The sequence below is a fragment of the Pelophylax lessonae genome (assembly GCF_965119305.1).
Source record: "Pelophylax lessonae genome assembly, chromosome: 4".
Classification (NCBI taxonomy): domain Eukaryota; kingdom Metazoa; phylum Chordata; class Amphibia; order Anura; family Ranidae; genus Pelophylax; species Pelophylax lessonae.
Genome location: NC_138771.1, coordinates 490,317,903 through 490,344,451, shown reverse-complemented (window position 1 = coordinate 490,344,451; position 26,549 = coordinate 490,317,903). Strand labels below are relative to the sequence as shown.

The 26,549-nt window shown below is 47.2% G+C and overlaps 1 protein-coding gene across 2 annotated transcripts in view; it reads left to right on the top strand.

Moving 5' to 3' along the window:
- The first annotated feature begins 818 nt into the window (after positions 1 to 818).
- KRAS (KRAS proto-oncogene, GTPase) overlaps positions 819 to 26,549 on the top strand; it is a 49,895-nt gene continuing 24,164 nt past the window's right edge. For both annotated transcript variants that reach the window (XM_082253386.1, XM_082253385.1), the window contains exon 1: positions 819 to 947. The gene's annotated coding sequence lies outside the window, so the exon portion shown is untranslated. The remainder of the gene's footprint in view (positions 948 to 26,549) is intronic.

Genomic DNA, 26,549 nt, shown 5'->3' with positions numbered 1-26,549 from the left:
TCCTGGGGCTCTTTACTCTCGTTGCATGGCCTTTTATTACGGTCCCGCAGCAGTATCCTTTCACAAGTTCTGCAGTGGGCCCCCTTCCTGCAATCTTGGGGCCTCCCCACAGTGGTGCAATGCCAGGGCCCGGTCGCAAGTGGGACCTTTGAGATCCTGGAAGTTCACCCACTGGTTTTCTATCGGGCCCCCTGGAGCATGGGGCCCGGTAGCAATTGCAACCCCTGTAGTTACGCCCCTGCCTATTACATTTTTCTGTTTTCGCCCCCCCCCCCCCCCAAATTTTGAGCACCAGCTGCCACTGCTTATGTGAATTATATTAGCCTCAGAACCTGTGTGATTAACATGTGTCCTGGTTTAAAGGGATGATGTGCCAACCCTATGCAGCACCTAGCTCCCTAATCACCTATTTTCTCTTCCTCTCACTAATTACAGGTCCACTTTATTACACTTCAATGTATCCTTCCTTGACTCTGACAGGTACTTTTTACTACAAAGTACTTTTACTGGTAACAGGTTTGTTTTAGGCCCTCTAATAAGCGACACTGTTATTAGTTAAAAAAGTCAACACTGGCTCTTTCCATGAACGGTTTTCGCCCTTCACAGTACGCATGCTCTTTTTTGCTCGCTCCCGCATCACCTCGCAAACGCCTTCAGCGCGCTCTGGTACCTGTTATAGTGCAAGTACACGCTTCCTCTCGGCGGTATCAGAGGCGTGGCCTGCCGCTCAGCGGGAGGGGTCGCCAATGCGGAGAGGCGTAACGTTAGGAGCAGAGCGCCCTCCCGCTGGCCAATGGACGCAGTGGATTGGCGGTGACGTCAGGAAGAGCGGCCGGAGTATTTATAGATCGTATTTAAAGAGCCCCTGGGAGTCTCCAGAGCGGCCTGAGTGCGGCCTGCAGGGGAGAGGTATGCAGTTGTGACCGGCTGGGCCGTAGAAGTATACGGTGAGTGTCGGACTGGGTCACTTCTCCTGGAAAGATAGTAGGTGTGGGGGTCATTGGTGTGCTCCGATACTGTAGTATGAGGAAGAGGGTCCCCTATGTTGTTACAGGATGTGGCCGCTGTGGGCCCCCTGAAGAGTATAGTGCTGTGTTTGTGGGTGAGGGGCTTACTGATGTATGGGGTACTATAGGTGTGCTCCTTTTGGGGCCTGTGGAGGGAGGGGGACATATAACCGCTGAATTCAAACAGGGTTCCATGCAGTCGATTGAGGGGCCCATTAGATGGGAGTACTGTAGATAAGAGAGGTGGGTCCCCTGGAAGTGCAGTGTGGGGATGGTCGGGGAGGGGGTTCCCCTGGAAGTGCAGTGTGGGGATGGGAGGGGGTTCCCCTGGAAGTGCAGTGTGGGGGATGGTCATGGAGGGGGTTCCACAGAAAGTGCAGTATGGGGATGGGAGGGGGTTCCCCTGGAAGTGCAGTGTGGGGATGGGAGGGGGTTCCCCTGGAAGTGCAGTGTGGGGATGGGAGGGGGTTCCCCTGGAAGTGCAGTGTGGGGATGGTCGGGGAGGGGGTTCCCCTGGAAGTGCAGTGTGGGGATGGTCGGGGAGGGGGTTCCCCTGGAAGTGCAGTGTGGGGATGGTCGGGGAGGGGGTTCCCCTGGAAGTGCAGTGTGGGGGATGGTTGGGGAGGGGGGTTCCCCTGGAAGTGCAGTGTGGGGGATAGTCGGGGAGGGGATTCCCCTGGAAGTGCAGTGTGGGGGATGGTCGGGGAGGGGGTTCCCCTGGAAGTGCAGTGTGGGGATGGTCATGGAGGGGGTTCCACAGGAAGTGCAGTGTGGGGATGGTCAAAGGGGGGGTTCCCCTGGAAGTGCAGTGTGGGGCATGGTCGGGGAGGGGGTTCCACGGGAAGTGCAGTGTGGGGCATGGTCGGGAAGGGGGTTCCACAGGAAGTGCAGTGTGGGGATGGGAGGGGGTTCCCCTGGAAGTGCAGTGTGGGGATGGTCATGGAGGGGGTTCCACAGGAAGTGCAGTGTGGGGATGGTCAAAGGGGGGGGGGTTCCCCTGGAAGTGCAGTGTGGGGATGGTCAAAGGGGGGGGTTCCCCTGGAAGTGCAGTGTGGGGCATGGTCGGGGAGGGGGTTCCACGGGAAGTGCAGTGTGGGGCATGGTCAGGGAGGGGGTTCCACAGGAAGTGCAGTGTGGGGATGGGAGGGGGTTCCCCTGGAAGTGCAGTGTGGGGGATGGTCGGGGAGGGGGTTCCCCTGGAAGTGCAGTGTGGGGGATAGTCGGGGAGGGGATTCCCCTGGAAGTGCAGTGTGGGGGATGGTCGGGGAGGGGATTCCCCTGGAAGTGCAGTGTGGGGGATGGTCGGGGAGGGGGTTCCACAGGAAGTGCAGTGTGGGGATGGTCAAAGGGGGGGGGTTCCCCTGGAAGTGCAGTGTGGGGCATGGTCGGGGAGGGGGTTCCACGGGAAGTGCAGTGTGGGGCATGGTCGGGGAGGGGGTTCCACGGGAAGTGCAGTGTGGGGCATGGTCGGGAAGGGGGTTCCACAGGAAGTGCAGTGTGGGGATGGGAGGGGGTTCCCCTGCAAGTGCAGTGTGGGGATGGTCGGGGAGGGGGTTTCCCTGGAAGTGCAGTGTGAGAGGTGGAAGGGGGTCCAATGAATTTTGAGCTACCTAGAGGTCTCCTGTGGTGTGTTCCGTTCTGTTTGGGGGTCCATGGAGGTTGCCTAAAAAGGTGCTGGGATGAATAGAACACCTTAGGCCCGCAGTGTTGGGGAAAGACAGGCCTCATAGTTTACATGGAAGTTCTATGGTTTCTGCAGAATAAGGAGGCCATAGTAGTTTTCTAGAAGATCCCTCACAGCCTGCTGATATTGGACTGTAAAGGGACCCCCTAGGTGTGGGGGAGGGGGGGGGGGTAAGTCGTGCCCATGTTGACTCCTGGAGGGCTCTTTGGGCTTCTAAGGCCCTGTTCCCATCTGAGCGTATTTCAGCTTGTAAAAAAGCTCACCTCTGAAGTCTCAAAACGCCCAACAAAGCAAAATCCCATTCATTTTAATGGCTCCTGTCACATATGCGCATTTTGTTGCCTGAAGCAAAACGCCTGAGGCTCACAAGTACATGAGCTTCTTATTTCGCAGATTACAAGCGTTTTTTGTTAGATGTCAATGCCTGCCTGCAACCCCCCCCCCCCCCCCCCGGAAAAAAACTCCATAAAACGATATGCTCAGGTGTGAATGGAGCCTAAGGCCCTAGTCACACCTGAGTGTATTTTAGCTTGTAAAACGCTCATCTCTAAAGCCTCAAACGCAAGCAAAACCAGATTCATTTCAATGGCCCCTGTTCACATATGAGCATTTTGTCGCCTGAAGCTCAAAGTACATGAGCTTCTGTTTTGGAAGTTTACAGGTGTTTTTGTTGTCAATGCCTGCCTCCAAACACTTGCAAAAAATGCCTGAAAAAGGCTAAAGTGTGAAAAAAAAAAAATTTGCTCAGGTGTGGATGGAGCCTAAGACTTGTGCTATCAGTTTTCCAGAAGGATAACTGTTGTCATTCTGGTTCTGCACTACATGTACCCACAGTGTGAGGATGGGGGGGCAAGGCAGTGGCAATAGTTGAGCTTTAAGGCCCCTTTCACACTATCCGTCCCTCGGACAGATTCAGTTTTTCTCAGCGGGGGATCGAGCCGCTGATCCCCCGCTGAGCAGCAGGAGGACTGCTGTGTCTCTGCGCTGTGTGCGGAGACACAGCTGTCAGTTCCCCATGCATCTCTATGGGGGAAATCGGATGGGAACGGACCGTCGGTCCGTTCTCATCCGATCCACTGGACGGATGGAAAATAGGGTTTCCATACGTCCAGATTTGACAGGTCGGATGTCGGCAGACATGTCTCCCCTGCCATCCGATGCCCCATAGGAATGCATGGGGGGACCGTTCAGATCCGCCCAAAAAATGGAAAGGCAGATCTGAACGGTCCGCCTGTGTGAAAGGGGCCTAACCACTCAACTTCAGTCACTGAGCAAATCTGGCCCTTTTTACTTGTAGAAATCTGATAATGGGGCGAATGGCTGATCAGGCTGGGTAGAAATTAGGAAATGAACTGTGTATAGCGGGTATTATCAACCGTGTCATAGGTGACTCATGGATAGGAAACAGTTGCCAATAAATGGGCAGGTAATGGTTAGATTGGAAGTTGATCATGTGTAGATTGCAGACATTCCTCCAGTCATCACCAATCATGGTTGGGGAGTAGTTTTGTATGAAATGAATTTTCCAGGGTGATCTAGTTTTCTGCCATAGAAAGGTAGATGGTGTCCTGCTTACCTGATTCTGAAGAATGATTGTACAGCCAGTCTGAGAACGTCGGACGAATGATAGTCCTGTTTTTTTTTCTTTTTTTTTTTTTTTCTTTTGCATGCTAGTCTCATAATACAAACGTTTTGTAAGACTGAATACAACTTCTGGCAATGACCTAATGTATCCTTTCATTTCTGAGCATGCGCAGTCTTGATCACTTTATCTTTATTTTTTGGAAACTACTGATTAAAATTGTTCTGTTATCTTGAGAGAAATGTTTGTTTTGCACAAACTGATCTGCTCTCGAAAGCTGTGTACTCGCATCTCAGATTATTGGACGATCGCGCTGAAAGTGATATTTTTCATCCGGTTTTCTCCTCTGTGTATTATGCTTTATTCATCAAGATCTCCAGACTACCCACGTCTGACCAAACTTCTGATATTGGTGTATTGGCCCAGGTCTGCTGAGCGATCTAGGTGCAGCTCTTGGTGTTTCTTTGACTTTGTATCGTTTGGTATTAAATCTTTTTTATTTACTTGCCTATTTTTTTAATGGTTTAAGGAACTTTTGTGATCTGCATGCCATTGTCTAAAGTGGTTCTCTTACTAAAGCTTTACAGGACTGCTGAGACCTGTTCACACCTATGTGCCATACTGGACACATGTTGCGTAGCCCACTGAAATCAATGGCAATGTAACAATTTAGGGTGCACAAAACATGGTTATATTCCCCAACCTCCAGGCTGTTTGTCCCTGGAGCTTTCTGATTTTATAACTTGGTGCTGCTATCCCTGGCTCTTCCCCCACAGCCATGGCCTCTATTTTGCTCATTCACAATGATCTGTGAAATGGGCTGTTGTCTATTTACTTCAGCCCCATAAGAAAAGGTCCAATACTCTATGGCTCTAGTGCTGGAATGGAAACTGCAGGATTCTGTGCATTGCAACTGCGAAGCACTGATTGGAATTGCACTTTTCTGCAAGTTTCATTGCAAAAATGTAACTTCATCTGGCTATGTACCATTGGATTTGTTGTGTTTTTTTTTTTTTCCTCCTGCAAGCAAAAACATTACGCTGGTTCCTCAATGCTATAGTGTGGATGGATGACTCCTGGCTTTCTAAATGAACAGTGGCAGTGTTTGGATGCAGCCAACATTCAGCTGACCATTTTCTGCCATTCCTTATCAATCGAAACATGTCAGGTGAGAGGGGGCTGATGGGACCACTGATGCATCAGGAGCTAAATCAAATTCATAGTGTGGGCAGCTTTAGGCAGTGTGGCTTGTAGTCTAATGGGGGCCCCCAGATGAGCTCACATCTGCTCAATGAATGTGATGAAAAGCTTCCCTCAAATTTTCCAGTGCTGTATAACCCTGGTTCTCAAACTCCAGTCCTCAATACCCCCAACTGGCCAAGTTTTGGAAACTTCCCTTGGCTAAAAAAAGCTCTTGTCAATACCATGTCATTGATATTAATTTAAAGCCGCTGAGCAAAGTAAAGGAAAACCTGAAAACGTGGCCCCTTGGGGGTATTTGAGCACTGAGCCTGAGACCCACTGCTGTATAACACAAGGACCAGAACACAAGATGTGGCTGTGTGGGCCAGAACACAAGATGTGGCTGTGTGGGCCAGAACACAAGATGTGGCTGTGTGGACATGAGAACTTGTGCAAACCATCTGTTAAGGTGATGTTTTCTCGCCTATGACAGGAGCAGATGTAAGAGTCAACCACTCTTTGGGTGGCAGATGCTCAGACAAATTTTAAATGTCTGATTACTTTTGTACCCCCCCCCCCCCATACTGTCTCCTGCTTCCAGCTAGACCCGCACACCCAACATAGCATATATTCTGCTCTATCCTTCTTCCAGTGGGTCTGACTTGGCCTCCACAACTGACCACCATTGCACATTTATGTCCACCTTCACTCTTCCTGCCAAGACTGGGCCTGGAGTAGATATGCAGTGACCTATCCATACAAACCAGTCTGAGTCTTCTGGCTCAGCCATCACTGAGACTTGGTAGGTATCCGCCTTGTGGTACTGAATCATAAGGCAATCCAGTTGAATGAAGAAAATGTAAGCCCATTTGCAGACTTTAGGGTTTTTCCGGAAACGTAAGGCCCCGTTCACACTGGGGCGATCCGACTTCCCGGGGCCACCTCCGAGGTCGCGGTGCGAGCAGCGCACCGCGACCTCGGAGCAGCCGGCACGGACTTCTTAACATTGAAGTCTATGACGGTCGCCCCAAAGAAGCTCCGGACCCTTTTTCTAAGTCGGAGCGACTTGTGTCGCTCCTATTAGAACGGGTCCGCAGCTTCCCTATAGAAGGCGACCTGTGAGGCGACCGGGTCGCCTCACAGGTCGCCCCAGTGTGAACGGGGACTTAGAGTTTAAAGAAAAATCTGAAATAAATCAAAGCGTGGGTATAATTGGAGGCCATTTAGTCCACCAGGGAGCTACGTTGACAAATTTAGTAAGTGGTGCTTTATTCCAGGGGCCCAAACTCTCATGTCCACATCTAGTGCAATTTATTTGACCCATTTACAAATTCTTTCCGTCCTGGTGTGTAAGGCATTCCCAGGGATAATTGTAAGCTTCATTAATCAAAGTTTTTTTTAAAATTCTAACTTTACTACAATGACCTGAATAAACTGGTGATCTTCAGATATACACTGGGAAAACCATGAACCATTCCGTGTACTAGGTCTGACTTTAGACACTTTTCAGAATGCTTTTGGAATTCTGTGACCAGTGCTGCAGTATTCTGCTTCCAGTTGACTGCTAAAATTTGGGCTGATTAGATTTCCCGGTCAGTCCATTGTGAAAATCGGCTTATCAGGTTGCCAAGGAAAAAGTTGTATTGATGCAAAAAGTGCAGCATTTGGGCTGAAACTAATCAATTATAGTTGTCCACTATTTACATCGATTAGTTGGCCTGCATATGTTTACATATCCAAAAATACAGTGCAGCACACCACCCATATGTCAGTATACAGTGCACTAGCCTGTTCATACATGTCAGTAAATGCCTGAGAACTTGTAAATGTGTGAGGAACAATGCCTCATGGGACATGTAGTCTTGGGCAAAAGAGGGAAGTGAGTGATTTTTAAAGGTAGAAGTTTTTTTTACCTTCCTATAGGGGCACTCTGCTATACTTTGCAGCCTGCTGTAAGGGCATTCTGAAGACAGAAGCACCAGTGGGGGACCCTAGAATAGGAGAATCAGGATTGCTCTTTGCAAAACCATTGCACAGAGCAGGCAAGTATGTCAAGTGTGTGTGTGTGTGTGTGTGTGTGTGTGTATATATATATATATATATATATATATATATATAAACAACAACAACAAACACTTTAGGGTTCTGCGCAGGGAAGATCACCTGAACCCAGAGTAGCTGGATGCTGATAGACTAGAGGTAAAATAAGGCTTTACAATTACATTTAAAGCAGTTGTTTACCCTGAACAAAAGCACATATTCATTTTAAGTACAGGTAAGCCTCATCAAAGCGGTTGTATACCCCACCTTGTTATAAAGTGTATACCAGTATTGCGTATTATATATAAAATTATGATTTCCATGTAAGTCTCAGCCTTTAGTACTCATTTTTATTTTAAAACATATTTATTTTGTTCATTGATGGACACAGCTTCTGATTCTTCCTAACCATTGAGTTACTACTCCCTACAGGACTAGGACACTAGGCAGGAAAAAGCTTGAGTATGCCTATGGGGCAGTCCCAGGGGGTATACTCCCGACTCTCCGCTATAGGCACTGTTTTTTTTTTTTTTTTTTCCTCCCTAGTCAGGTCTAAGGACCTTGCTGGGATCTCTGGTCCTGGCATTTTTTTTTTTTTCCTTTTTTAAATGGAACTTTTCCTTTCTTTATATTCCTGTGAGATCTACAGTAACTGCCGAACTGGATAATCTAGGGCCTATACGACCTGGCCTCGGCCTGAGTCTCCGCATTCTTCCTGGCTGACAGACCCCCCCCCCCATTTCGATTGAGAGGTGGGCCGTCCAAAGCGGTGCCCACCCTGTTCCCGTTGTGGTAAGTATCTGCCCCCTCTTCCCCTGGAGGATTTTGGAGTGGACATGGGCCCTCCCTGACTGCCGAACTCCCAGGTTCCCCTCGGCACCTCTGAATTTAGATAGTCACTGTGGGTCTTGGTTTTGGTAGGTTGTGGCCTACTGGTCGGGCGCTATGTGGGGCGGCCCCATTAAGTGGCTGAAGCCACTGCCCTCTGTTTGGGCATCTGCCCTCTTCTCTGCCACTTTGTGAATGGTTCCACTGGGGCTTTCGGCTGGGCGGTCACAAGTTTAGGCTTGCGGCCTACTAGGCCGAGCCTGGCGCCTGCGCTGGGAATCACCAAGGGGGCACAAGAAGTGTCCCGGTGACTCAGGAAGTAGCAGGCATTCTAAGGTGGGGCAGACCGATTCATTCCAGCCCTCTCTGCTATACACAGTTCAGGGGTGGAAAATTAGCAAGCGGTATTACCTCAGTTGACAGGCGTTGGACCAGGGGGAATGGTCATTTCATTCGGAGGGGTTTCATCAGTTGTCTCCAGTGGGGTACTCCCGAGGGGAACCTGTTGGCCTCTCGTTTCAACAGGAAGGTACAGAGGTTGTGACACTCTCAGAATCCTCTGGCTGATGCCACAGACATTAGTGGCTCCTTGGGAGTCAGTATCTGATTTACGCCTTTCCTTCTCAAACTTCTGCCAAGACTCCTGCGCAGGTTTGAGGCAGAAGGGAATTCCGATCATTCTAGTGGCTCCAGACTGACCTCGCCGATGCTCCTTGGTTACTTCCTCTCAGGTAAGATCTGTTGTCCCAATGACTAGTCTTCCATTCTGCTTTAGTCACTGGCTTTAACAGCTTAGCTGTTGAAAGCCAGGTGCTAAAGGATAGAGGTTTGTCTGAATTGGTGAGTCCTACGCTGTTAGAGGCTAGAAACTCTGCCTCTAGGGAGATCTACCATCGTACTTGGAAGACTTGCGTTGTGTGGGAAGTCTCTTGGGGTTCACCCTCGCTCCTTTTCGGTGGCTCAGATCTATGCTTTCCTCCAACGAGCAGCGCTTGGCCTGGAGTACAATCAAGCGCCAGGTTTTGGCCTTGGCGGTTTTCTTTCAATGTCCATTGGCCACACACTCTTTTTGTGTACTTTATCCAGGGAGCACGACACTTGGCTCCTCCAGTGCAGGCTCCATTGCTGCTGTGGGATCTCAATTTGGTGCGGTCAGTTCTCCAGAAACCTTCCTTCGAAAATATTCAGGAGGCTCCCCTGGTTACAATATCCCAGAAGGTGGCCTTTTTGGTGCTTATTACTTCTGCGCGCAGGTTGTCGGAGCTGGTTGCATTGTCTTGACGTTCACCTTACCTGGTGGTTCTTCATCCTTCTCAGACGTTCCTTCCAAGGTCGTTTTTTTCCATTTGAACGATGAAATTTTGTTGCCTTCCCTATGTCCCAGGCCTACACATCCTAAGCAAATTGCTTTGCATTCCCTGGCTGTGGTTTGGGCAATCAGGGTGTACCTGGCAGCTACGGAGTCTTTTAGGAAGACTGTCACTATTTTTGTTCTCAAGGATGGACCTCGGAAAGGGTTGGCCGCTTCTGCTGCGACCATTTCCATATGGATCAGACAGTGGTTCAGGCCTATTCAATTAAGGGTCAGGTTCCTCCTGTCCCTGGTAATGCGCACTCTACTTGGGCCTCCTGGGCCTTCAGCCATCAGGCATCAGTGATGCAGGTTTGCAAGGCACTTGGTCGTCCGTGCACACTTTCACAAAGTTTTACAAGGTGGATGTGTTGGCATCTGTGGATACTTTTTTTGCCGCAAGGTTTTGCAGGATGCCGTTTTGAGGACCTGGTCCTCTTTGATGGTGCATTGTTAGTGTGCTTCTTTTTTATGTTTTTCCGTTTTTTTTTTTTTCCAGTTTTATGGTTGAGCTGAATGTTACCTGGTTGGCTACGGTTTAGCCTTGGGATTTTTTTTCTGCTTTCTTTCTCACCCCTCATGTGTTGCGCTGCTTTTGTGAAGTCCCAATGGCTAAGAATCAGAAACTGTCCATTGAATGAAAATGTGTTTTTTTTTTTTTTTTTTTTGACTTGCTGTAAAATCCATTTCTCTGATCACTGACATACACAGCACCCACCCCTCTGTAGAGTTGGCCTTTTTTCCGGACACTGCTTGTAACAAGTGTGCCTATACCTGAGTGGGAGTATACCCCCTGGGACTGCCCATAAGCTAGTCAAGCTTTTTCCTGCCTAGTGTATTACTCCCGTAAGGGGCAGTATAACTCAATGGTTAGGTTAAGAATCAGAAGCTGTGTCTGACAATGAACATCAGAGAAATGGATTTTACTGTCAAAAATCCCATTATACCCCCCCCCCCCCCATAAACCTTTCGTATAGCTTCATGTCAGACTCCTTGTTAAAGTGCCCTGTATAGCTCACTTTCGGGTATATTTACGATTGTAAACAGTGCTGTAAGTTTGGCTTCCCAAATTTTTTTTTTTTCTTCATTTTTGAATTTGGCTTGCCTAAATGATTCAGATCATCCAACAAACTTAAATATTCCACAAAGATAACCAGAGTAAATACAAAATGCAAATGCTAGGCCGTCCTGGAAGATGACTTGGGAAAACAAAGTAATTACCTGTTGATTTCCAGGACGGCCTTATGAGTGGCTCCTCCCACCTCGCACAGAAACACAAATCCAAATTGGTATAAAAAGACAGGCGCTATGCATGGTCCCTCAGTAACCTCAGTAACCACAAATAACTGAAAGCATAACATGTACACCCCCTAATAACCATTACAAAATCATAGGGTGGGAACAGTGCTGTCCTGGAAATCAGGTTAACAGGTAATAACTTGGTTTTCCAAAGTCCTCTTCCATGACAGCCTTAAGAGCCACATCTTGGAAATAATACCTGTTAAGGAGGGACTACTGCCTGAAGCACTTTTCTCCCAAAAGCCTGGTCAATTGACAGAAGGTCCAGACGGTAGTGTCTTAAGAAAATCTGGAAACTTGACCAGGTGGCTGCTTTGCAGATCTGGATCGGGATAGCCCCTGCTTTCTCTGCCCAAGAGGTGGCTAAAGGCTCTAGTGCAGGCATCACTAAATGGCGGCCCGCGGTCTGCATCCGGCCTGTGTCACTGTTTCGTTCGCACCGGCCGCGGTCCTGCCATTTAGGAGCCCGCTCAGCCATCACTGCTGTCATCCTGATCAAGCTTCGCATGGATGGCAGGAGGCTATCGGAGGCAGTACAGCTCTGGATGGAGGGCGGAACTTCAAGTTTAACTAGCAGGTGATTGGTTGCTAGCAACCAATCACAAGCTGGTTACCTGGAAAATGTTTGCAGATTCTGCTGTCCTTCCAGAGCTGTCCTGCTTCTGATGTCAGCCTCATGCCTCCCGCAGTCCATGCGGAGCTGTCCTGCCAATCTCCGCTCTAGACTGCTCTGCTGTGAGTAATGTGCAGGAACCTGAGGGTGCTGTGAAGGGGGGGTAAGGACAAGCATCTGAAGATGGGGGGTGGGGAGGGAGAGCTTAAGACAGGAATGTAAAGGGATAGTGGGGACAGGAATGGGAAATGGGAATGTAAAGGGGTAGTGGGGGGTGAGGACAGCAATGTGGTAGGGGGAAGGACCGGAATGTGAAGAAAGAAGGGAGGGGATATAAAGGGCTAAGGACAGGAATGCAAAGGGGGGGCTGAGGACAGAAATGTGAAGGAGGAGTGGTGTGATATAAAGGGGCATAAGGATAGAATACTAAGGGGGGGTGGGTTATGTGCAGGGGTGACTGAGAACACTGTTGTAATGACAGGATTGTGATGGGAAGGATCTGAGTCTAGGTTTTATAACATTGCTACCTGTGTTCTGCATGTAGGCAACCTCTGCTGGAAGAAAACTTTAGTGACTTGACCTCTGGGAATTTTAATTCAAAACCCCCGCTCTAGTTGAATGTGCTCCAAGCTTGGGTGGAGCTGGCAGTCACATCTTTTAAGGGACCTCAGGCCCTGCTCCATTCTTATCTTTGTGGCTCTTACCCTGGGGAGGTACAAACCATAAAGGAGCTGATTCAGAGAGAGCTGCCAGGTGTAAGGAAGGAAAAAGGTCACCCGTGTGTGACTCCCTGACCTCCCTAAAAAATAAACCAATAACTAACACACCCAACTCAGTGCCCCCTCCACCTGCCACAGTGATCACTTTCCTACCTTAGGGCTTGGATTCTCCTGTGGCCCCCGATCCTCTTCCTCTGCAACATCCACCTCCATGATGCACATGCAGAGAACTGGAGATCAGTGCAGGGTTCTATAAATAAGCTGGGAACACCCAGCTCAGCCTATGTCCTCTGTGGAGCCTGGCATGTGTGGATTGGCATGCCCAGGCAGTGTGCATTCCCTCTTCATCCTGCTGGGACATCCAGGACTCCATTCCAGCTTCTGCCCCATCCAATATGGCCGTCAGGTGCCCCCACCGGAAGTACATCACTAGCCTGGACCGGAAGTGCCCCGAGCCTCCAAACCACCAGGAAGCCATGCCTGGCTTCACAGTAACACATAGGGGGAAACTACAGGTAAGTAACTGCACTAAATCCACAGGGGAGAGGGTTAGCCTCCTACAATGGCTGCTCTCAGGATCTACCAAAAACACAGGAGAGAGAGGGTCCCCTGGGCAACACCCCCAGGGGAGTCCAAACTAATCCTTCTACCCAGGAACACTGCCCCGGGGGAAATGGATATTACCCTGGGAGGCTCCTGCCACCTAGCACAAAGACCTTACAGATGATGAGAATCCATGATCCTGTCTGACTGGAGGGGAAACAACTGAGGGACCATGCATATTGCCTGTCTTTTTATATTAATCTGGATTAGTTTCCTGTGATAGGTGGGAGGAGCCATTCTCTCATAAGGCCATCCTGGAAGATGACTTGGGGGGGGGGGGGGGGGAGATTAGATAGCTATATATCTATCTCCATTAGTGTAACGTAAAAAAGACTGAAAGTGACTCCAAAATCCAAAGCGGTGCTGTGCACACTGATCCACACCTCTGTGCCTCTATCCACCTCCAACTATTATGCTCACTCACCAGATCCCCTCCAATATTGGCCATTCTAATTCACTCCTCAGGGATATTGGATCCACTGTATCAACTTGTCCTTCATATCTCATCCAGAGCTAGTGTGTTATATTCCTTTTCCGCTCCTACAATGAAGATGTGATCATTGCGCAACATGTTTGTTCCATAAAATTTTACAATTCAAAAATGTTTTTAAATTGAAGTGCCAACTCACATTTACTAGTGCCCTCCGACCGGCACGGTCTATCCAGCAACCCAAGTCTGAAAAATGCGCTGACGCTCTGATTTTGCTGGGGCTGGCGTGCGTTCCAATTCACAGCTGTGTAGTGCACAAACCAAGGGGATTATGCGTGTATTGCGTCACTATGCCTTGACATGTTTCACATGAAGATGTGCCATTTTGGTATAGGGATTAATGCCCTTAGTCTGAGTATTCTCCTCCTTTGGGATCTCCATAAACCGGAAGTTGAATTGCGTCTTGTATGACGCAAAAGCTGCCCTAGAGATATATGCTGGGGGAACACTTATTACTCAGACCTATCATGACTATATAAAGGCTGAACATCCCACTTGGCTGTGGCTTAGATTGCATTAAGTGCACTCTACATCTGCAGGTAAGCAGAACTTGCAGTCAAGTCTGTTAAAATTCCTTCTATGTAGACCGTTTTGCCTAAAGGCTTTGTAGTATTGGTTATTTTCAGTCTCTGATGTATGTAGTAGGCTGGTGATGTATGCAGCCCTTTTTCACTCTTACCACTCTAGAATGTATGAGTGAGCTGGTGTAACAGGTTACCACACCCCGTGCACCTGTCTGTCACTGCTCTGTATTAAGCTGGAGGTGCATGTATCTTGGCCCATTAATGTGCCAAGCTCTGTTAAATTCCTCTTGTTCCTTCTGCTGCAACAAGGCAACCTTACTTAATGCTCATGAGTAACAGGATTGTATTTTGCATAGCAATGCTTTATGGGCCGGATCAGTCTTGAGGATTAGTACGTACGGAATCCAAAAATGTGGTTGGTCTTTGGCACTCTCCCAAAAGGGGCAAAGTAGTGGTAGCAAAGGGCCTGCAGTGTAAGGTGTAGTAGTTTAAAATGTCCATGGAAGTGTGGGTCAAGTGAATAGTGTAGGCCCCCCCCACACACACACACACACACGCACGCACGCACGCATTAAAATTAGGAAGGTGTAGAAGTCCTAAAATTCTGTGCTCAAATGTATCATGTAACAAATATTGCATTTTCTCTCTGGCCTAGTTGGTTCACCACCACAGAATCTATTTATCAGGATTTATGTAGTGCCACAGCGCTTTACAACATAAGGGCAGACAGTACAATTACAATACAGTTTTAATACAGTAGGAATCCGAGTGCCCTGCTTGTTGGAGCTTACTGTCGTAGTTGCTTGAGATGTTTGTTATTGGCAGGGGCTCTCCAGCCTGGTAAAAATGCATGACCAGTATTCCTGGCTGATTCAAAAAGGTGCTATGCTTCCTCATGTGTCTGGAAGAAACCATGTCATTAACCATGCATGAGCTGCTTCCTGGAAATTTTGTCTTTAAAGTTTTGGTAATGTTTTCCTGTTCAGCTGCTTTACCACCTCCCCACAATGTCGTCCCATAATGCACGTGTTCCATAAACTGTTAAAGCTCAGTGGAAATTGTAAATGTTTGCACTGTGATCTTCGTCGTATTGAGCAATCTCAGCAGACCAGCCTACACTGGTCTCTGTATACATTGTGGTCGTGTGACACACTGTAACTGACTCTCTGCATTCCTCTGAACTGCACACAACCCTATGGGTGGAAAATGTGTTTTGTGCATTGTTTGTTGGGGAATCCTGAAGGTGGATGTTGCGCAGACTGCAAGTATTGTATACTGTCTTGTTTGTTGTGCAGAATTTGTTTGCTAGGAGCTCAGCTTAGTGGCATGCAGTGGTGAAAGTACTACTTGGTTTTTGTTGTAATAACAGAAGTGTATTTTATAAAGCAGTGGTTGTGCCCATCACCATTGAAGCCCTGTAATTTTAAACATGCGTGCATCAGGTAGATTCATCTGTAGTGAATGTTTGTTTTGTTTTTTGCAAATGTCACATTCAGCTTTTATATTATACACCTAAGTATATTATACTTCTGAATTATTTTCTGAATTGCAGTGGGAGTTCTTGCAGCACACCAAAATGTTAATGGTGCCCCAATCATAATATTTATGTTAGCATGTACTTCAGAGTCATTTAGATATGGTAGGATACCATAATGTGTGGCGGTGCACTGGCACACGGGTATGAACCTAGACTAAGGCTGACTATACATTATACAATTCTCTTCAATCAATTCTTCTTTTAGCTTTTTCCAAAACCATATCCAGGCTAACCTTGAATATCAATACAGTCTTAACCTGACTATATATTGGTTGGTTTTCTGTACCCCCCGCTTCTTTTCGGTATCACTTCTGCTGGAGTTTCTACAAAAAGGTGTAGATCAGCGTTTGGCTCTGGGCACCATTAGTGCCAGATTTCAGCTTTTGGCAATTTTCTTCCAAAGGCCGTTGGCAACGAATTCCTTGGTTCACACCTTCGTGCAGGGAGTTTGCCATTTGGCCCCTCTGGTGCGGTCCCTAGTGCCTCCATGGAATCTTAACCTGGTACTGTTGGTTCTCCAAAGACCGCCTTTTGAGATTTGTGAAATTCCTCTATACTTGTCACAGAAAGTGGCTTTCTTGGTGGCTATAACTTCTGCACGCAGGGTTTCGGAGCTGGCTGCGTTGTCCTGTTCGCCTTACCTGGTTGTTCACAGGGACAAATTGGTGCTTCGTCCCGGTCAGTCGTTCAGGGTGCTTCAGGGTTCCACTTGAATGAGGACATTGTGTTGGCTTTATGTCCTAAGCCAAAGCACCCAGGAGATGTGGTCTGGGCCATCAGGGTGTACTTGATGGCGACTGAACCTATTCAGAAATCTGATTCCTGGTTTGTTCTTACAGATGGTCCTCGTAAGGGGCAGGCTGCGTCTGCTGCGACCATTTCCAAATCGATCAGGCAAATAGAGGTGCAGGCCTATTCAATGAAGGGTCAGGCTCCTCCTTTTCCTGTTCCACGAGGGCACTTAGTGCCTCCTGGGCCAGTGGTCCAGGTTTGCAAAAGCAGCCACCTGGGCTTCTGTACACACACTTGTGTATCAAGTTCTACAAGGTGACTTTTTTTTTTTTATCTGCAAATGCTGTCTTTGGCCGCAGTTTTGTGGCAATCTCCGCCTCCTAAAGGCAGGTTGTGTGGGTTTTTTTTTTTTTGGTAGATGAGCTCCACTTGTTCCTGATTTGGCTTTAGCCCTTTTTTGGGAATTTTGTTTTACTGTTTACGATTTACTAAGACATGCAGTGGCTCAACACTCAAGACTGTAGCCTTAGCTATACACAGTACACAGCGCTTTGTCTGGCAGTGGGGTGGAAACTTCCCTTCACAGAACAAAATGGGATGAGTGGTGTCAAGCCTTTTTCATGGGAGCTTTGTAGTCTATGAGCAAATACAAAGCTTCCTCTGGTTAAGTTGGAGATGGTGACCTCCTGACTTGGCCAATCAGAGGAAGCTTTGTAGTTATAGCATACAAAGCTCCCTGTGAAAGCTTGAGTGCTGCTCAGCCCAACTCCTTCCACAACATATTGGTGAAGTTAATGATTTGTTTGGAGATCAGCTTTTAGGATGAAGTGAGATACCAGACACTGAGGTCCAGGTGAGAATGTGACTTGCAACGCCTCACTTGGGGCAGAGGATTCTGTTGCCCTGTGTAACCTCATGCTGGTTCGGGTAGTTTGGATCTATTCAGTTTGTGTAGCGGGGATGCATAGGGCAGACAATTCACACAAATGGACTGCGCTACACACGAGAAATCTACCGAAGCTTCAGAACCTTTTCGGCCATGAAGAGTAATACATTTTCTTTTCACTTTGCGTTCATAACATGTCTGCTTACTGTTGGGAGTGCCATTAACCACTAATGGCACAGCAAGCGCAATGCATGTTTGCAGGTGTTTTTTGCATCAGCTTTGTGTTTTTGTTGCACCTTTAGGAAAATATGTAAATGTGGCCTCAAAGGTTTGAGATAGTAACAGGTTACCGAATAGCCGCTCCAATTCCATACTGGCTGCTTCACCCCGACCTTAGCTGGCAATCAATGCAACACAGGGTTTACATTTGTGTGGTGCACGCAGGTGCAGTTCCACCTACTGCATATGTGCATTTGAAAGCCATTCAAAATCAAGTGATGCTTTAAATACCTGTATGTTGTATAAATGTGACCTGATTGACAGGTTCTGAAGTGTCAAGCCAAAGCTACTGTAAAAGACTCCCAACAAATCTCGTCCTATTGAAACTTTTAAGCTCCAAGGGTGTGTTTGTATATATATATATTTTTTTCAGATGCAGGTTGAATGGCTGCACATCCATATAATTATGCGTTGCTATATATAGCACTGAAACTGGTTGTACAGAGTAAAAAAAGATTATGCCTCTTGTGCCAATATTCTGCCAAGCCCCCCTCCCAATAGGCTTGGGATGTGCCAAGCACACAAGAACTGAGGTTCTGTACCAAAAGGATTAAAAAGGTGCCCATAGCCAAGTCTATATTCAGCATCTGCCTGCGTTCAGCTACACAATTCGAGGTCCCAAGGTGTCTGCTAGGGTAGAAGAGTTTACAGAATGGACATGGGGGGACATATCAGGCAGCTCTCCATGGTCATGGTTACTCCTCCTGCAAAGGTCAAGTAGGTGGCTCCCAGCCAATTGCGGGTTTTTATAGCTATTCGTTCAACTTTCTATCGTACATGTTGCATATTGATTTTAGCCTTGACTAGGTGAGTAGTCAGTGACTTTTGGCAGAACTTTTAGGTGACTGTTCTGTAAAATCATGTTTACTAAAATCATGTTTACTAAAGTGCAAAGAAACAGGCTGCTTGAGGCCTCTGTAGTCTCCCTTGTGACCCATGCACACAAGGTGTTTTATGCAGCTGCTTTTAGAAGAGTAAAGCCCCGTACACACACGCAGATCGTCGTCATACAAATGTTCGTCTTTTCTCCCCGGGATGTCGGTGTCTGTTGAAAAGTGCAAAGACAGCACAAGGACAGCACAAGAATTTTGTCCGCAGACTTCAGCTGACTGCAGAAGTGATGTCATGTAATGGTTAACTTTCCCTGTGTTTTTTATTTTCTGAGCATGCCCAGTCTTGCAAATCTGCGGTCTGTCGGCTGATTTCTGTACTGACAGGCGAACAATCGTCCGTTCTGGTGTCTGCAGACAAAAATTTTCATGTTTGCAAGAAAGACTCTTGTCCGCGGATTGTGTGCAGACATCTGTCGGAGGCACCATACTAACACGCATACAATCGGCAGATCTTTCGTCCGCCGACGTTTGTATGACGACGATCTGCGTGTGTGTACGGGGCTTAAGACTAAGTAAAAAAAAAAGTCCCATGTTCGATGGCCTCATGCGTGCGCGCGCACACAGGCTTTTAGTAGCTCCAAGTGGCATAGGGGTTTTTAAGCTGCCTGTGCGTTATGATGACCAGCGTCAGAGCTGTAAAAATGTCTGACGTTGCTTATACAATTATACGTTATACTTTTGCACAATTAAAAAAAAAAAAAAAAAAAGTTGGGCCCCCCCAAAATCTATGCCAGACCCTTATCCGAGCATGCAGGTCAGGAAAGGGGGAGGGCACGAGTGAGCGGCCCCGCCCCCTCCTGGACCATACCAGGCCACAATCCCTAAACAATGGGGGGGGGGGGGGGCTCTGCACCCCCCCCCCCCCCAAAGCACCCTGTCACCATGTTGAGGACAAGGTCCTCTTCCCACCTACCCTGGGCAGTGGTTGTAGGGGTCTGCAGGCAGGGGGCTTATCTGAATCTGGACGCCCTCTGTAACAAGAGGGCCCCCCAGATCCCGGACCCCCCTCCCTATGTGAATGAGTATTGTGTACATTTACCCCTACCCATTCACCACAAAAAAAGGCAGTGTATGTAAATGACACGAGAGGGTTTTGAGAAGTCCTCTATTAAAAAATCTTCCGCTGGTCTTCTCCCTCCGGCCCTCCAATGTCTCCCGTGATTATGCCGCCTCTGCGCTTTGCAGCTCCTTTTATAGCCATGGTGGCGTGGCCTCCCAGTGACGTCACCCGGAGACTCCGCCCCTTATGTTGCCACACATCTTCAAGCGATGCTCGTACAGCAATCTCCCCCCCCCTTGTACTATTGTGTTCTGAAAGGTGAACTGCTCCCTCCAGGACACACTGATCATCGCTTGCAGCCATTGGTTTGGATGCTAGTTTTCCAGCATGTTCATTTGACAAAATCCAGACAGGCTGCTGTAAACGCTGGCTGAATGTGGGCTAGTTTCTGTTGAACATTTGCCTCCTAATTTGGGTTCACTTTTAACTGGCTGTATGGACTTCCTCCAAGTCAGGTAGTTGTTGATGGCTCTGTGAAATAGCTTTGTGGTTGGAAGTGTGAAGACAACTTGCTGCTTTTAACCACTTGCTGAACACAGTACGTGTGCATATACAGTGCATCCGAAAGTGTTCACAGCACTTTCAACTTTTTTATTTTGCAGCCTTAGGCCTCTTTCACACGGAGTGGACCGTATTTCGATCCGCTCCGGCACTTTTTTTTACGGACATGGATGACACTTGCGTCATCCGTTCCGTATGTCCGCATATCATCCATCCATTTGCGGATGCTATACAGACATAATGTATGTCTATGGGATTGCGGATGACACTGCAGATATCCGATTTTGCGTCCTTTCCGTTTTTTAAACGGAAGAAAAATAGGGTTCTGTTCCGTTCCAAAAAACAAAACCGAACTGAAAGGACGCAAATCGGATGTCAGCGGATGGTCATCCGCTGACATCTGCAATCCCATTGACATGCATTATGTCCGTATATCACCCGCAAACGGATAGGGTGATATACAGACATACGAACACCCGAGTAAAAGAGGCCTTACTCCAAAATTCAATTATTTTCCTCAAATTCTAAAAAAACACCCAATAATGAAAACGCGAACGAAGTTTGTTTTAAAACCTTTCCAAATTTTTATTAAAAATAAACAAAAAATCCCCCCATGTACATAAGTATTCAGTCTTTGCTAAATACTTAAAACACCTTTGGCACAAATTTATAGCCTCAAGCAGGGCTCGACAAACCCCGGGCGCCAGGTCGCATTGGCGACTAGAATTAGCAACCTGGCGCCTGGGGTGCCCTGCAGGAGGTGTCCTGTCCCTTTTGCGCCCCCCCACCTCCTTCCCGAGTGCACGGACTACCGCGCCGTCCGAGAATTGAGGCCCCGGCTTTTCGGCCTTCTGTGAGATGAGAGAGGCTTCCAACAGGGAACTGGTGTCCTCTTGTGGTGGCCGGGAGTTTCACAAGCAGTCACTAATGACTGTTTCCACTGCCTGTTCTCAATGCCTGCTCATCTCCTTCCCAAGAGGAGATGAGATGGACGTTTTTGCAGGCTTCATCTCCCTGTCCACTTAACTTTGCTTAAAGGTAAGTGGACAGGGAGCATTAATAATAATAATAATAATAATAATAATAATAATAATAATAATAATAATAATAATAATTTTAAATTATTTAAAAAAAATAATTTAAATTATTTAAAAAAAATAATAATAATAATTTTAAATTATTTAAAAAAAATAATTTTTTTTTTTTTTTTTCAATTATTGAAAAATATATCGCCATGCCACACAGCCAAAGGCCCCTTTCACACAGGCTGTCTGATCAGGTCCGCCTGTCAGTTTCTCAGGCAGACTTGATCGGACCCTTCATTCTCCTCAATGGAGCGGTAATCTGCCGCCATCTGATCCTGTCCGCCAAAAACAGACAGATGGTGGTTCTATTTTCTAACCATCCCGTGGATCAGATCAGATGGCAACAGACAGTCTGTTTCCATCCGATTGCCCTATGGAGAGCGGGGTTCTAGTGTATTTATGTGTAAAATTAGTGTTGTTCTTGTTTAAAAAAAAAAAAAAAACTGGCTCCTAACTTTTTTTAGCTGGCTCCTAGATTTCAGGCAAATTTGTCAAGCCCTGGCCTCAAGTCTTTTTGAGTGATGCTACAACAACCTTTACCCATCTATTTATTTTTGGGCAGTTTCTCCCATTCTTCTTTGTAGGACCTCTCAAGCTCAATCAGGTTGGATGGGAAGCATCGGTGAACAGCCATTTTCAGATCTCCCCAGAGATGTTCAAGTCTGGGGTCTGGCTGGGACATTCAGAGTTGTCCCATAGCCACTCCTTTGTTGGCTGTGTGCTTGGGTTCATTGACCTGTTGGAAGATGACCCTTTGCCCCCGTCTGAGATCCAGAGCGCTCTGGAGCATGTTTTCATTAAAGATGTCTCTGTAACGTGCTGCATTCAGCTTTCCCTCAATCCTGACTAGTCTCCTAGTTCCTGCCACTCTCCACAAACTGGTCCAAAAACCTCTCCACAGCATAATGCTGCCACCACTATGCTTCACTGTAGGGATGGTATTGGCCAAGTGATAAGTGGTGCCTGGTTTACTCCAGACATGGCGCTTGCCATTCAGGCCAAAGGGTTCAATCTTTCATCAGATCAGAATATTTTGTTTCTCATGTTCTAAGTCCTTCAGGTGCCTTTTTGGCAAACTCCTGGCAGGCTGTTGTGCCTTTTACTGAGTGGCTTCCATCTGGCCACTCTACCATACAGGCCTGATTGGAGTTCTGCAGAGATGGTGGTTCTTCTCTCTCTCCACACACAAGCTGGAGCTCTGTCAGTGACCATCGGGTTCTTGGTTACCACCCTGACTAAGGCCCTTCTCCGACCGCTCAGTTTAGCTGGGCAGCCTGCTCTAGGAAGAGTGCTGGTGGTTCCAAACTTCCAAATTGTTTTCTGTTCTTCGCTACAATCCTGTGTCAGAGGTCTACAGACAATTCCTTGGACATCATTGCTTGGTTTGTGCTTTGACCAGGGTTCGTACGGTCCTTGAAAACCTGGAAAAGTTATGAAATTTTGAGATGACACTTTCCAGGCCTGGAAAGGTCATGGAAAAGTATGATTCCACAAATGTTTTGGAAAAGTCCATGGAAATCTAGGGAGGAGCGGCGGGCAGCGGCGGGGGGAGCGGATGCTTAAAACTTTAGTGTAAATGTATTATTTTATTGTTTGTGCACATATTGATTTCCGGGTCCGCAGCAGCCGAGGAGATGATCGTGCACCAATGACTGGCAGCGGGGAGGGCCGGGCCGCGGTTTGCCTGGATGTGACTGGCCAGCAGCAGCAAACCAATCACATGCGGCGGAAGCGTCACTGGAGGGCGGGCTGCATGAACGTGATGACGCGGAAGGGGGCGGTAACCGTTCCGGTTACCGCACCCCCGCGTCATCATGTTCATGCGGCCAGCCCGTCCTCCAGTGACGATTCCGCTGCCTGTGATTGGTTTGCTGCTGCTGGCCAGTCACATCCAGGCAAACCATGGCCCAGCCCTCCCCGCTGCCAGTCATTGGTGCACGATCATCTCCTCGGCTGCTGCTGGCCAGTGACCGACCGTAGGGCAAACTGCGGACACCTACTGTACCAGTCCTATACGGGAATGTTAAAAAATAAATGTAAATAAATTATTAAGCATCCAATCCTGAGTCGCCTTTCTGTGAGAACTCTTTTCTGCCTCATGGGACTGTTGGGTTCGGCCTAAGAATAGTAAGCGCCGCATTTTGTCCAGCTGCACCTTCATGACTGCCTGAACAGCTTTATTTGGGCAAGCAGGAGCACCACTGTTCTTTCTCCCAAAAGTAAGTGCCGCATTTGTGCACCATCAGATCTGTGCCATCCATACCAGTCCGCCTGCACCTCATGACTGTCGCTTGGGCCTAAAAAGATTAAGTGCTGCATTTTGTGCCATCCATACCAGTCCGTTCACAGTTACAGCAATGCCAGGGAAATGCAGCTTTAAAAATGTATGGCTTCATTTATATTAGTAAAAATATGCTGGGTGTGACATAGATTTTCTTCTTATTTAACACGTATACATAGACATTTCATGAAACATTAGGTCATGAATATTTACGTGAAGTCATGGAATTTCATTGGTGAAAATGTGTATGAACCCTGTTTGACATGTACTATTAACTGTGGGACCTTATATAGATAGGTGTGTCTTAACAAATCGTGTCCAATCAACTGAATTTACCACAGGTAAATTTTAATCAAGTTGTAGAAACCTCTCAAGGATGATCAGTGGAAACAGGATGTACCCGAGCTCAATTTTGAGTGTCATGGCAAAGGCTGTGAATACTTGTATACATGGGATTTTTTTTTTTTTTTTACACTTTCATGCTGTCATTATGGGGTATTTTGTAGAAATTTGTTGAAAATGAATTTAATCCAATTCATTTAAGGCTGTAACGTAACATAACAAAATGTGTAAAAGGTGAAGCGCTATGAATACTTTCCGGATGCACTGTATGTTGCAGTTTTGAAGTGGTTTACCGGGATTATGGCTGAAGATAGCCGCCATAATCCTGGTATTTTCTCTTTGCTAAAAAAAGGCCGACTTTCTCATGAAACTGGTCTGAGCAGCTCATGAGCCTCTGGGCAGGTTTCCAAAGTGGTGGGAGGGGATGTTGGACAAGGCCCCTCCCCCTTCCTTCCAGTCTGTTATGGGGATAAGGCCAAAGGTGTTTCCTAGTCCTATCCTAATGTGATCATGCTACTGTGCCATACAGTACAGGTGAATCTGTTACTAGAAGGATCACTGGGTTAAAAAAGAAAAACATAAAATGCAGCCACTGCATTTTAGAACTAGTCGTTTGTGATTCCACTTAAAGCGGTAGTATCCCGCTTTTTGACACTTTTTTTACCTACAGGTAAGCCTTATTTTATTATAGGCTTACCTGTAGGTAAAATTAATATCTCCTAAACCGGCACGGTTTAGGAGATATTTGCAGTGCATGCAGCCGCTCACGCGAGCGGCGCATGCGCTCTGAAGGTTCGGGGGGACCTTCAGCTTTCCTTGCCGGGAGCTTGCGCGGGAGTGACGTCATCGCGGCTCCGGCCAATCACAGCTCCGGAGCCGCCGAACCCGGAAGAGATGCCGAGGGATCATGGCAGCGCTCTCATCGATGTCTGGGTCGGGCTTCGTTCTAAGGTAAGTAATACATAATGAGCTAGTATGCGATGCATACTAGCTCATTATGCCTTTGCCTTGCAGGTTTTTTTTTCCGGGTTTACAACCGCTTTAAAAGCGTATCTAAACCTAAGAACAAAGTCTGAGGGAGATGTCTGCTCTGTACAGCAAGGAAGCTTTTATTTTTTTGGGGGGTACTTATGCTAAGGCACCCTCATTAGGTTAATAAAAGTTGGGGTCCATATATTTTAATGACTTGAGTGTTTTGTACAGGTTGTTAGTAGGGGGTTTGCATGTTCATCCCTGGTCTGCTTCAGCCTGTACAACTAGTCTCTTTGGATTGCTTTTTTATAGCGATGCACCGAATGTTCGGCAACCAAAATTATTCGGCCAAAAATAGCCAAAAAAAGCACTTTCGGTGTTCGGCCGAATAAGTAAATAGGCCGAATAAATTTTGCCGAACAATGAAGTTTTTAACTCCCTCCCATTCGCACTACAGCCTATATACGGCTGCAGGGCGGACTTGAATTTTCGGGAGGCCGTTTTTAAACGGCCTCCCAGAAAGACTCTCCCCGCGCGCTCCCGCGAGCGCGCATCGGGGAGAATCTGTGTCGGCCGTGTCCAAGGGCCAATCACAGCGGCCATTCACCACGTGATCAAGCCGCCCAATGAGAGATGATCTCATATGTAAACATATGAGATCATCTCTCATCGCCGGCGCTCCTTCCTCACACAGACACTGCAGTGTGAGGAAGGAGGGGGAGCCGACAGCCGCCGGGGACACAGCAATGTAATCAGGGCACTGACGCAATCAAATAACCCTCGTAGAGTGAGAGGCGCGTGCTTTATGCAGCAAACATGTGAGCAGTGTGGAAGCACTTTAAAGTGTCAGAGAAAGAGGCAAAAACGGCCGTTTGCAGACATTGTTCAGAGGGGGTGCATCTGCAAAAACGTACAGCACTTCAAGTTTAATTTATCACTTAAAATCAAGACACCCCGAACATCATGCAGAGTACGAGACTTTTACTAAAAAGCTAATTTTTACCATTTAATTATTGTAATGGTGAAAAAATTGGCAAAATAAATGGAAAAAATGCGAAACACCGCGTTCGGTATTCGGCCTTCGGCCAAGCATTTCATTATTATTCGGCTTCGGCCAAGAATTTCATTTCGGTGCATCCCTACTTTTTGATATATATTTTGTTTTGTTAAACCTAATTTTGTTTAACCTGTGAAACAAGTGACTGCTCACGTGCTGCAATGTGACAGCTAATAACCTCTGAGACTTGGAAGTCCCATAACAGGCTGGATTCAAGTGGAACCAGACTTGCAAGGTGACATCCTTCTCAGGCATTTGGTTAATATTTACTTAATGCTAAAACTCTTCTGGTCAGAGGTCAAACAAGAGCCTTGAAACATGTCAAAGCACTTCATCCTAGGAAAGACTTTTATTTGTCATGGCAAAGGCTGCTTTTTGTTGGCTGGTGTACCCCCCCCCCCCCCAGACTGAAGTCAAGCAGATAAAGAGCCTGAGCAGCCCTTAGGCACTGTTCACACCTATGCAGTTTGCTTTGGAGCGTTTCTGCTATGCTTTTTTGCTTTTGTTTTTTGTTGGGCAGTTAAAAAAAAAAAAAAAAAAAAAAACCACGATAAAGCGCACTGTATGCTTTTCTGCACCTTCTCAATTAAATGTTGTTGAATGAAAAACTGTACCTGACAGTGGCACAAAAAATTGCATTAATGTGAACATCATGTATAGGACATTGCATAGGAACCCATAGTCCAAAAAAAAAAAAAAAAAAAAAATTCTCTAAAAATCTTGGAAAAAAAAAAAAAAAAAACTGCATTGGTGTGAATGGAGCCTTATTGCCTTTACAGGACATGTCCCGTTGGCTGTCAGTAGATTTTTTTTAACCCCCCCCCCCTTCCCACCCAGCAGAATGATGGTCGGGCGGGGATCAGTTATCCTAACTGGACATCATAGGACATCCCGCTCATGCGTGCACCCAGAGGCGAAAGATGGTGCGGTGTCGCTCCGACACACAATCTTTGATCTTATCTAATCTCGGTAATTCGCTATCATGTAGGTTCTCTACTATGT